Consider the following 12,099-nt stretch of genomic DNA (forward strand, 5'->3'; position numbering starts at 1 on the left):
CCCAGTGACTCATCCTGAAACTGCCACCCACTCACTGGTACTGGCAGCCTTTTCGCCCTCCCCGAACTCTGCCCCTGCTGCCCTCACTGACATGCCACTGCCACAGAAAAGGAAAGGAGAGCAGGTGTGTGCCACATATAGGGGCTGGTTCTCTGTTGCCCTCCAGAGCAGCCCCCAGCAGACCCCTGACGGGGCTCCATGTCATTATCTGTGTGACAATAGCAGCCGGAGATCAGGGCCCCATTGTGCTAGGTGCTATGCAAACACATAGTAAGAGACAGCCCCTGCCCAGAAGAGTGCACAGTCTCCACAGACAAAGAGTGGAAGGGGAAACTGAGGCACAGAGCAGGGCTGTGACTTCCCCAAGGTCACACAGCAGAGGCAAAAATAGAACCCAAGTCTCCTGCTTCCTGGTTCATTGCTCTGGCCCCTGAACTGGCGGATGCTGGCGGCCACATGGGCACAGACTGCTGGGAATTGCAAGGCCCTGGTCGTCATGGGACCGTGGCATGGGTGGGCTAATCTGAACATTGGACTCCCTCCCCCCAAACCAGTCACCCTCCCTCCCCCCTTGGGGTTGCTCGGGGCAACCGAGGCATGACCTGGACCTGCTGTTTAGGTTGAAATCTCTTCAACAGAGGAAACACTAGAATTCCCCAGGCCCTGCTGGCCTGATTCATCTGCTCCTGTGTGGCACGAGAGGACAGTGCCCTCAATGCCTTTCTCTTCCTCTAGACCCTCGACTCCTTGAGGAGACAAAATGCCAGTCTCCCCTGTCGCCGCTATAGGGTGCTCTGCCAGGTCAGGGCAGCACTGCAGCCGCAAATTAGCAACCCTGGGCCCCTTCCCCAGTGCTAAATCCAACACAAGAGGGTTTTCCTCAAGGCTGCAGGCTAATCCCCCCTTGTGCAGGAGATCAGACTAGATGATCATAATGGTCCCTTCTGACCTTAGTGTCTATGAATCTATGATCCCCTCCCCCAGCCCTCTGGGGAGTCGGGGTCCCTAAGCAAACCAGCAGGAAGAGCCCTGAGGAGCTCCCCAGGGCTCCAGCAGCTACTTGCCCTCAGCTCGCTGTTTCAGTGTCTCACTGGTACCAGGAGTAGGAAGTGCCATGTGGTTCAGGCAACGCCCCCGGCACCCTCTGAGGCCAGCTACAGCTCTGGGTTGGGTGTTTTTTTCCTAACCAAATGTGTGTCCTATTTCCTGTTATCTGCACACAGCTCCCTCTTCACTGATGTGTAAGCTAGATACCAGGTGGCTTGCAGCCCATATTCCGCCTCGCTGCGGTTTAATCATCCTACGCCGATCTCCTGAGAACAAACGCTGTAACTCACACCCAAGAGAAAAGGGAGGAGGCCACAGAACTGCCCAAGGGCATGGGCACATCCCTGCTGTGCCTGTCCACATCCACAATAGCCTGCAGCTGCCTTGGGCCCTGTGTCACTGGGCTACATGCAGCGGGCACGCTAAGCTTCAACGCTGCTCCTGCTCCAAACATGCCCCTTGAGCTACAGAAGAATCTCCATTGGCCCATGGTGGCACAGGGTCTATGACACACAGCTGAGGTTTTTTTGATTACACCCGGTAGAGAGCAGTGGAATCTGGGAGGCCAGTTCACCCCAACAGAAAACTTCACCAGGGGCAAAGCCACCTACTTTCCATGGCACTGTTAGGAAGTAAGGACAGATATCCAGCTCCCACTGTGCCATGTCCTCCTGGAGGGGAGTTCCCCCTGAAAGTGGGGGCTGGGATCAGTGCAAACAGCTTCATGGAGCCTGCTGGCCATTGTGCAGCAGGAGCCTGCCTCGGCAGGTCTCCCAGTCTCCCACCCTTGCTCTGTGGGAGCTCATGCTGCGATCAGAGAGTTGGGCTAAGCTCTTTACAACTCAGCCTTCAGCGAGCAAGATCTTGCTGGCCAAGTCAGCCCCGCAGCTAGTCCTATGTGATTTTCATAGCCCTCAGGGGGCTCTGTGAGGATTCATGGGACTGGGACCCAGGTCTGTAGAGTGCCAGGTAAGCAGTACTTCCAGGCAGCCTTGGCAAAGCCATGGTCAATGCACCAAACATCCTGGGAGACCAGTCACTGCAGGATGTGCCATCCACAGCAGAAGTGACTGGTAGCTCCTCCCCTGACCACCGATTGGACCAGACCAGCTATTTAAGCATGAAGGGAGGCCCAGGAAGTTGTCTGTGTAACAAGTCAGGACTTTGACTTGCTGCTGAGGCAGACCCTCACCCTGTCTTGCTCCTCATTCCTGGCCTTGCCCTGGGTTCCTGGTTATTGACTCTGGCTTAAGCCTTGTCTCTGGTTCCTGGCTGTTGATTGCAGCTTATCTTCCCCCAGCCTGACTGCCTATGGCTGTAACGTCTGGACATGACTGCCCAGCCCCAGTCCCTGACAGGCTTGCACAGGAGCAACTAATTGGAATTTAGGGCAGTGCTCCAGTTATGGGAAAAAAGCACCAGCTCCTCTCCAGCACCAAATCCACTCAGCTGGGCTGGAAAGGCAGGGGAACAGGGTGGCTGAAACCAGGAGTTGCAGCCCTGCGGAGTCCCTAGAACCCAGGCCTGGCATTGTGCTGCTGCCAACTTCAACCATGGCTCCCCCCTCCTGCTGGCAGAGGGCGCTGCCCACAGCTCCTGGGTGAGACTGATTTAGGAGCCGAAGACCCATTGACATGATCACTTCTGAAAATGGGATGTAAGTTCCTAAGCCACCTGGGTGCTTTTGAAAATGTTACTCTACATCATCTTAGGGTCTGTCCTCCACAACTCAACACAAAGGATGCTGGGCAAAGCCTGCTCTCTTGTTCCTCCTTCCTTGGTGTCCCTTAATGTTCATTCCCGTTCTCTCATAGTCCACTGGGTGGACCCAATGGCAATCCTGTTTTACTGGACCTCTTACAATTACAGTTGGACAAAGTGGGGACTGGATAATTAAGGTGATTAGCAACGGGATACAGAGCCTCTGCCTTCTAGCGACTAGGCAGGTCAGTAGTGACCAGATGTCATTATCATCTAAAGTATGCAGTGTTGTTATAGCACTGTTGATCCCAAGATATGAGAGACAAGGTGGGTGAGGTCATATATTTTATTGATCAACTTCTGTTGGTGAGGGAGACAAGCTTTTGCGCTTGCGCAGAGCTCTTCCTCAGGTCTGGGAAACGTACTGTGGCTATGTCTGCAACAGACACGTCAAATCAAGTCACGTTGGCTGGCAGCTGCCGCAGTTAGTACATCGCTTGTGCACACGCATGCTTGGCTCCTTGCGTCGGCAGCGCACGTACCCACTAGGACAGCTCATGTCGATGTGCAGTGGAGTGTACCATGGGTAGGCCCCCACCGTGCAACTTGCCACCATCCAACACACTGTCTTTTGAGAAGGTTTGGCAATGCACGATGGGACAAGAACGAGTCATGCAGGGGTGACTGGGAGCATGGGGGTCAACTTCTCAGTTTGCAACTGTCTCCGTCTCATAATGTTATTTGTATCCCATAATGTTTATGCCTTTTTTTTTTTTTCAGAGTCCCACAAACCCATGCCGCCCTCTCACTGTTTGCCATCTCGGTCAGAAGAACGGAAACTGCACTGCTCTGCGCTACTGTCATGAGAGTTGCAAGCACAGGGCATAGTATTTGCAGAGCCACAAGAAGAGACGAAGGAGTGGAGAACATGACGAGTCCAGGGAGGACGGATTGCTGTGGGACATAGCGAGAACCAATTCAAGACAGTTCACCGAGCAGCCGCAGCTGGCAGAGCGCTGCTCCTGGGCAAGAGAAACAAGCTCTGAGTGGTGGGTTCGTATCGTCGCGCAGGTTTGGGGTGACGAGCAGGAGCTGCAGAACTTTTGGCCGTGCGAGGCCACGGTCCTGGATTTGTGTGCTGAGTATGCCGCAGCCGTCCAGGGCAGGGCAACCAGAAAGAGAGCTGCACCGACAGTGGAGAAGCGAGTGGCATTCGCACTGTGGACACTTGCAAGGCCAGATTGCTATCAGTCAGTCAGGATCAATTTGGAGTTGGGAAATACACCTGGGAGCCTGTTGTCATGAAAGTGTGCACAGCCATTAATCATCTTCTGCAATGCGGGTCTATAACTGGGTTAAAAAAGAACTAGATAAGTTCATGGAGGAGAGGTCCGTCAATGGCTATTAGCCAAGATGGTCAGGGATGCAATCCCATGCTGTGGGTGGCCCTAGCTTCCAACTGCCAGGAGCTGGGAGTGGACGATAGGGGATAGATCACCCAATGATTGCCTGGCCTGTTGATTCCCTCTGAAACACCTGGCATTGGCCACTATCAGAAGACAGGATACTGGGCTAGATGGACCATTGGTCTGATCCAATACACTGTTCTTATGACTCTGGTCAATGTGCAGGACACAGTGGATGGATTTTCAGCAAGGGGGTCCCTGAACTATAGGGGGTGGGAGTGAGAGATGTCACACATATTCCTGTTTTGGCACCAGCCCACCTTGCCACTGAGGACATCAACAGAAAGGGTACTTTTATAGGTTTATGCAGGCGCAGGTGGGTCACTGGGGACACTTCACTGACATCAGTTTGGGCTGGTCAGGGAAGGTGCATGACAAGCGCATCTTTAAGAACCCAGGTCTGTTCAGAAAGCTACAAACCGGGACTTTCTATCCCAGCTGGCAGATCACCATTGGCAATGTTGAAATGCCAATAGAGATCTTGGGGATGCAGTGTACTGCTTGCTCTCCTGGCGCATGAAGCCAGACACCAGACACCTTGACAGCACCAAGGAACGATTCAGCTACCAGCTGAGCAGGTGCAGAATGAGAGTTGAGTGGGCTTTTGGTTGTTCAAGGGAATGCTGGTGTTGTTTAATCACAAGATTGGACCTCAATGAGAAAAATATCCCAATGGTTATAGCTGCCTATTGTGTCCTGCATAACATCTGTGAAGCAAAGGGGGCAAAGTTTCCACCGGGGTGAAGGTGGAGCAGCTGAGTTTGAACAGCCAGATACCAGGGCTATTAAAAGAGCTCAGCGTGGAACTATATGGCTCAGGGAGGCTTTGAAAGACCATATCAACAGTGAGCCAAAGTAGTGTGTTGTTGTTGTGTGCTGTGCCTGGCCCTGCTCTTTTGTGGCCTGGTAGGAATCATGTGGGACTATAGCGCTGTCAATGCACGGAGTCATTTTGTTTGTGACCGATCCTATGAGTTGGATGAAACTGTGCAGTAATTGGTTGCTTTCAGAACTGCTAAGCCCTCGACAACATAAGTTGTGAACTAATATAGATTAATTATGTTCTGAATAATAGCATTTTATTCTGTAACAAAATCAGTGCAAAAAAACCCATGCAATTTTAAAACAAATACATTAAAAACTTAATAAATCAATCAAACAGAATTTATGGAGGGGAAAGAATGTTCATGTCCATTTCAGCTACACATCCACAACCCTACAGGTCAGTGTAGGTGAAGCTGTGATTCATAGAATCATAGAATATCAGGGTTGGAAGGGACCTCAGGAGGTCATCTAGTCCAAACCCCTGCTCAAAGCAGGACCAATCCCCAACTTTTGCCCCAGATCCCACATGGCCCCCTCAAGGATTGAACTCACAACCCTGGGTTTAGCAGGCCAATGCGCAAACCACTGAGCTATCCCTCCCCCCCCCCACATTAAAGACATTGTCTTTAATGTCCCCGGGGTGGAGTGGTCGGGGTACTACAGTGACCCCTGATGACATGTACAATGTTGCGGGGGTCGGGGGGCAGCATAGGGAGGTCCCAATACTGTGCTCTCAATGAGCGACAGAGGACTGTGAGTCCAGGATTGTTGAACCTGCAGGTCTACTAGAGTCTGCAGCATTTCTGTTTGCTGCCTGAGAAGCTCCATTATGTCCTGGTGCATCTCCCTCTCCTTTTCCTGCTGAGATCTTGGCCCTTTCTCCTCTCCACTCTTTCCTTCTCCAGGCTAGCTGCAACGTTCATCCTCCAGGCCCTGTGCTCACGGTCTGAAGCAGCGCTGGCTTGCAGGATCTCATTGAATGTGTCATCCCAAATCTTCTTCTTGCTCCTCCTCATCTGGCTCAGGCGTTCCACGGATATGGAGAGAGGGAGACACTGAAGGCCACAATGGCAGCAGCTGCAGATAAAATACACAGAGCTTTGTCATGTATTCATTCGGAAAGTAAAACTTAAGATGCAGAACTCATTCCCCTTGCTTCCCTAAAGTTTTAGGCACTACATTCTCACTTCTGCTTGGGATTGCTTGTACATGGTGTAACCCCAGGGCCGTCCCTAGACATTTTGGTGCCATACACAGCCCTCCTCCGGGGCTCGGGGGCGTCCCCAGGCCTCCGGCTGGGAGCCGGCAGAGCGGTTCGGACTGGGGCCGGGTTGTTCCACTTCCCGGTGGCTGGTGAGTGCAGGGCGTGCCCAACCCCTGCTGCAGTCCTCTGGGATGTAGCTCAGGGGAAGGGGTGGAGTGGGGGTGGGGCTGGGGTGGGTCAGGAGTGAGAAGGGGTGGGGCAGGGGCAGGGGCTTTGGGGAAGAGGCGAAGCATGGGTGGGGGCAGCTTTCCTGGCCGGCTCAGCAGGCTGGGGGATTGGGCTGGCCACTGGAGCAGCATGCAGCTACGTAGGTGTCCCAAATTTCCTGGTGCCCTACACAGCTGCGTAGTTTGCATACGGGTAAGGACTGCCCTGTATAACCCAGACACTTTCTGGGTGTGACGTTCTGTCCCTTCTAGTGGCACCGAGACCACTTAGAGAGAGAGTTCAATGAGTCTGCTCTAGTCTTAGCTAACAGCCAGTTGGCTTTTAGCTCATGCAGTAGAGGCTCATGCACTAAGCTCCAGAGGTCCCAGGTTTGATCCCACCGCCGTCAAGCGGGGTTTGTCAGTGTTACAATGGCATCAGTGGCAGCACCAGCCATGGTGAGCATGGCCTGCTGAAGGATGGGGAAATGAGGAAGGAATTGTTCTGTTGCATGATTCTAGTTGTAGAGGGCAATGGAACTGAATATTGTCACCATTTCCCACCGGCGGTGGTAATTTTAGCTGATCTCTAACTCCTGCGGGTAACAAAGGCAGAGAGAACACAGCTGCAGCTGGAGTCCAGAAGCTCCCCAGGCCCGGATTCTGCTAGTCTGTGTATTGCGATGTTGTCTGCTGAAGTTATCACTGCGTGGCATGGGAAAGTGTCCTACCACAGAGGAAGAAATAAAGCAGCCTTCCCTAGAAACCTTCAGCAGGGAGTGCAGAATATCTCCGGGAAAGTTTCCGAGATCTCCCTGAAGGATTCAAGGGACACCCGTGTGGACATAAACAAACTCCCCCACAACTCTCCTGGGGAATGGAAAGCAGATAGCAACATTACCTCTTTTGGTTGTGTGTGCCATCCCTGTAATTGAAAATGTATCTGCACACTTACTCAAGGTTCCTTCTTCTGCAATTGTCTCACCCGTGCCTGACTGGCAAGACTGGCTGGACTGTGGTGGAATCAAAAACAGGTCCAGTCTCGCTGTGCAGCTGGATCCCCCTTTCGCCTGTCCCCCATATTCCTCTTCCTCCTCCTCCTCCTCTCTGTTCACAGCAGAGGACTGTGACTGGTGCTCCTTGGCGCTATCCACGGTGATGTGGGTACTGGGGTCTTGGCTGAGTATGGCATGCAGATCTTTGTAAATGCGGCCGGTGGGTTGCTCAGCACCGGATCGATTGTTGGCCTCCCTGGCCTTCTGGTCTGCCTGCCGCAGCTCCTTGGCTTTCACGTGGCCCTGCTGCAGGTCCCTGCCATAGCCCTTCTGCATTCCCTGAGCAGTCCGCTCGCTGACGTCCGTGTTTCTACAGCTTGTTTGGAGCTGCACCTGCACAGACTCTTCTCCCCAAAGGCCCAGGAGATCTGCGATCTCCTGGCTACTCCAGGCAGGAGCACGTCTGGAGTGTGTAGCCGGCATGGTCAGCTGGGCAGTTACATTCAACCACCGAGAGTTGCTAGGGGAGCTCGCCAAGCCGGGCAACCAGGAAAATGAATTTCAAAAATTCACGGGGCTTTAAAGGGGAGGGGGAGCTTCCAGTCTACATGACCCTTGAGCAGTGAAAAAAGGAGGACTTGTGGCACCTTAGAGACTAACCAATTTATTTGAGCATAAGCTTTCGTGAGCTACAGCTCACTTCATCGGATGCATACTGTGGAAAATACAGAAGATGTTTTTATACACACAAACCATGAAAAAATGGGTGTTTATCACTACAAAAGGTTTTCTCTCCCCCCACCCCACTCTCCTGCTGGTAATAGCTTATGTAAAGTGATCACTCTCCTTACAATGTGTATGATAATCAAGGTGGGCCATTTCCAGCACAAATCCAGGGTTTAACAAGAACGTCTGAGGAAGGAGGGGAGGTAGGAAAAAACAAGGGGAAATAGGTTACCTTGCATAATGACTTATCCACTCCCAGTCTCTATTCAAGCCTAAGTTAATTGTATCCAATTTGCAAATGAATTCCAATTCAGCAATCATGGGTGGAATTCCTCAAGGGCTTCTTTTCCATGGGTCCAGATGATGAAGATGTCATCAATATAGCGCAAGTAGAGTAGGGGCATTAGGGGACGAGAGCTGAGGAAGCATTGTTCTAAGTCAGCCATAAAAATGTTGGTTATGCTTATGCTCAAATAGATTGGTTAGTTTCTAAGGTGCCACAAGTACTCCTTTTCTTTTTGCGAATGCAGACTAACACGACTGTTACTCTGAAACCTTGAGCAGTGGAGATTACAATTGTGACCAGAGCGATCAGCGTAGGGCATTGTGCGATAGTGGCTGGAGGACAGTTACGGTCAACATAAGAAGCACAGTGTCTACACTCGCACTATGTCGATCTATGTACATGGACCCTGCCTCCACACTGCTCAGGGAGGTGGTGTTACTAAGTTGGCGTAACAGGGCACTTACATCGGTGGGAGATGAATTTAAGTGTAGACAAATGCACAACTAGGTCAACATAAGCTGCCTTGTGTTGACCTAACTTTGTAGTGTAGACCAGGCCTCAGGGTGTCACAGCTAAATACAGGGTGGAACAGATTGTTTAGCATAAGTTAACATGTATTTCAAGGGACCATTCAAGGTGAACACCCACCAGTCATAGAGGGGGAAAGGACAGGAGCAGAAAAGAAGGGTAGCTTATGTGGGGAGTGTTAGTGGGTTATAGATTGTTTTAATAAGCCATAAATCCAGTGTCTCTGTTCAATCTGTGAGTTTCCGTGTCTAGCAAAGTTAAGAATTTAAGCTCCTCTATTGAAGGTACTGCACAGATTGCGTTTGAGCATGAGGACTGAGAAGTCAGCTATCGAGTGATCGCTTTGTGGAAAGGGTTCACTCACAGGAGATACGGTGTTTTTGTCTCATCAGTTTCCTGTGTGAGTTCGCTGGAGAATCTAGTGATTGTCTGGCCTCACCCACTAACTGTTACTGAGGAATTTAGTGCACTGGATGAGGTACAACACGTGTTGTGATAGGCATGTGTAGGGCCCAGGGAACTTGTGGGGGGTGTTGGTCATCGTAGCAGTGGATATATGTTTACAGGTTTTGCATCTGTTGTTCTGGCAGCGTCTGATGCTGCTTTAAGATGGTGTGTCCTGGTCTGTGAGGAGCTTGCTTCTGATGAACTTGGAGAGGCTGAGGGGTTATAGGCGCCGACTTCCCCTCTTTACCATGGGTGCTCGAGTCCCCCCTGCCCCAGGCCCCACCCCCACTCCACCCCTTCCATGAGGCCCCGCCCCACCTCTTCCCACCCCTGCCCTGCCCCCATTCCAACCCCTTCCCCAAATCCCTGCCCCAGCCCCACCTCTTCCCTGCCTCCTCCCCTGAGTGCTACATGTTCCTGCTCCTCCCCCTCCCTCTTGGAGTGTGCTAACACTGCCAAACAGCTGTTTGGAGGCAGCTGGGCGGGAAGCGCTGGGAGGTGGGTGGAGAAGCTGGGACATTGCATGCTCGGGGGGGGAGGAGGAGGTGGGGCCGGGGTGAGGGGAGCTTGGCTGCCAGTGGGTGTGGAGCACCCACTAATTTTTCTCTGTGGGTGCTCCAGCCCCGAGCGCCCATGGAGTCGGTGCCTATGTGAGGGGCTGTCTGAAGGCCAGAAGAGGGGGTTCAGGAAAGATTTCTTCAGGATGTGAGCTGCATCAAGTGTGGGTTGTAGTTGTTTGATACCCCGTATGGGTTCCAGTGTGAGCTGAGAGGTGACAACTAGGGGGTGTGCAGTCAGAGGGGGTTTTATTTAAGCAGGCAATTGGTGGTCTGTTGCATAATGCAATCTACGTCTCTTGTAGAGTGTCCATGTTCAGTGAAGGTTAAGTGTGTTAAGGTGTATAACCTCAACTTCCTCCTCGGAGCATATTCTATGGTACCTGAGTGCCTGTCTGTAGATAACAGATTTCTTGGTGTGTTTGGGGTGATTACTGTATCTATGAAAGTAGGTGTTGTGATCCGTGGGTTTCCTGTGTTTAATTATCTGTAGATTCCATTGTTGAAGTTGATCATGATATCCAGGAAATGAAATGAAATGAAAGTGTGGGAGTGATCTAGAGAGAGTTTGAAGGATGGGTGGTGGTTGTTGAAGTTGTGGTGGAAATCTGAGGGAGTTTAGGTCGTCTGTCCAGAGGATGAAAATATCATTGATGCAGGTACATCATTGGTTTCATGATGCATTGTCGAGAAATTCTTCCTCAAGGTGGCCCATGAAGAGGTTGGCATATTGAGGAGCCATCCTAGTACCTCTGGGAGTTCCCACAGTTTGGACAAAGTACTTGTTGCTTGAGCAACTTCAGTGGAGCCGCACAGAGGAAGGTTGCACTGCGGCTGCTCAGGCGATACCCATCTTGTTACGCAACTAAGGGCTCCTCTTCCTGGGACCACCATTCAGGCGACCATTTAACACCCTCGTCACTCTTATTCACAGCCTCATTTCTTTTTTAAAAATAAGAGACGCTCCCATTGAAAATGAAACCAGAATCAAATCAACTCACTCTTTACCAGCTTTGAAATGAGCCCACTTCCCCACCTGACTTTGGTCGCCGTTTATTTTCGCTGCAGTTGGGATTTCCTACCTTCCCCACTGTGGAGCAATGAACAGGTGCACAGCAGCATCTGCACTGTGCCACACCCTCCCTCCTCACCCTGCCTGTTCCTCTGTGGGCGAGATCATTCCAGCCACCCTAAGAAACTTTAATGAGCTGGCCAGACCCAGTTATCCTGGCAGGTTGGTAATAAGTGGAATGGCAGAGCAGGGCTGCACCTTTGATGGGAACAGAATCCTCTCTGAAGGGTCACAATCAGAAATTCCCACAAGAGCCCTTTAATGCCATGGGGCAAGGGGGTTACAGGAGTGTCTTAATTTTTGGTCTGTACATTCTGGTCTTGTGAGGCCTTAAAAGAAAGCTGGGGTAGTGCTAACCATTGATAGCATTGTGAAATGTATGTACAGATGCTATATACGGAGTTAGGTATATATGCCAAAAATACGGTTTTAGATTCTATATCACAGCAGAGGCGGAGAAACCGTTTTTTTGTCAGACACGAGATGGTTATTGAGCTGTCTCTCTGTCAGGCTGTTAACTAAGCATTGTAAGCTAGCACAGTGGATGCCCATTTACATATGAAGTCATCAACGAGACGTGAAGTCAACATGGCAGCGGCCCACAGGAAAACCATCCAAGGGGAGGGGTTATATTGCCTCTGGATACAGCCAATGAACTTTAGGGATATAAGCAGGAGGCAAAGAAAATACCCCCTTAGTCTAAATAAATGGGCAGTGTATTTACATTCATGAAGACAGGATCTCAGCCAACCTTGGCTGAAGACACTGCTGAAGTGGCTCTGGGTAAGATTAGAGTCTTTAGACAAGAGACTAACTTGCTAAATTCTGTCTCTAGAAAGTATGTGGTGATTTTGTTTTATATGTAACCAATTGTTTCCAATTTCCTTACTCACGATCACTTATCCTTGCATTCACTATCAATATATCTCAGTGCTGTGATATTAAGGCAGGTGCTGATCCTAGGTTGAATCACACAAGCTGATGTGTACTCTGTTGCTTTGGGGACAGCAGAGCTGGTATTTCGATGACTGTTCAATGG

This window comes from Lepidochelys olivacea (assembly GCF_965140295.1).
Source record: "Lepidochelys olivacea isolate rLepOli2 genome assembly, chromosome: 16".
Taxonomy (NCBI): Eukaryota; Metazoa; Chordata; order Testudines; family Cheloniidae; genus Lepidochelys; species Lepidochelys olivacea.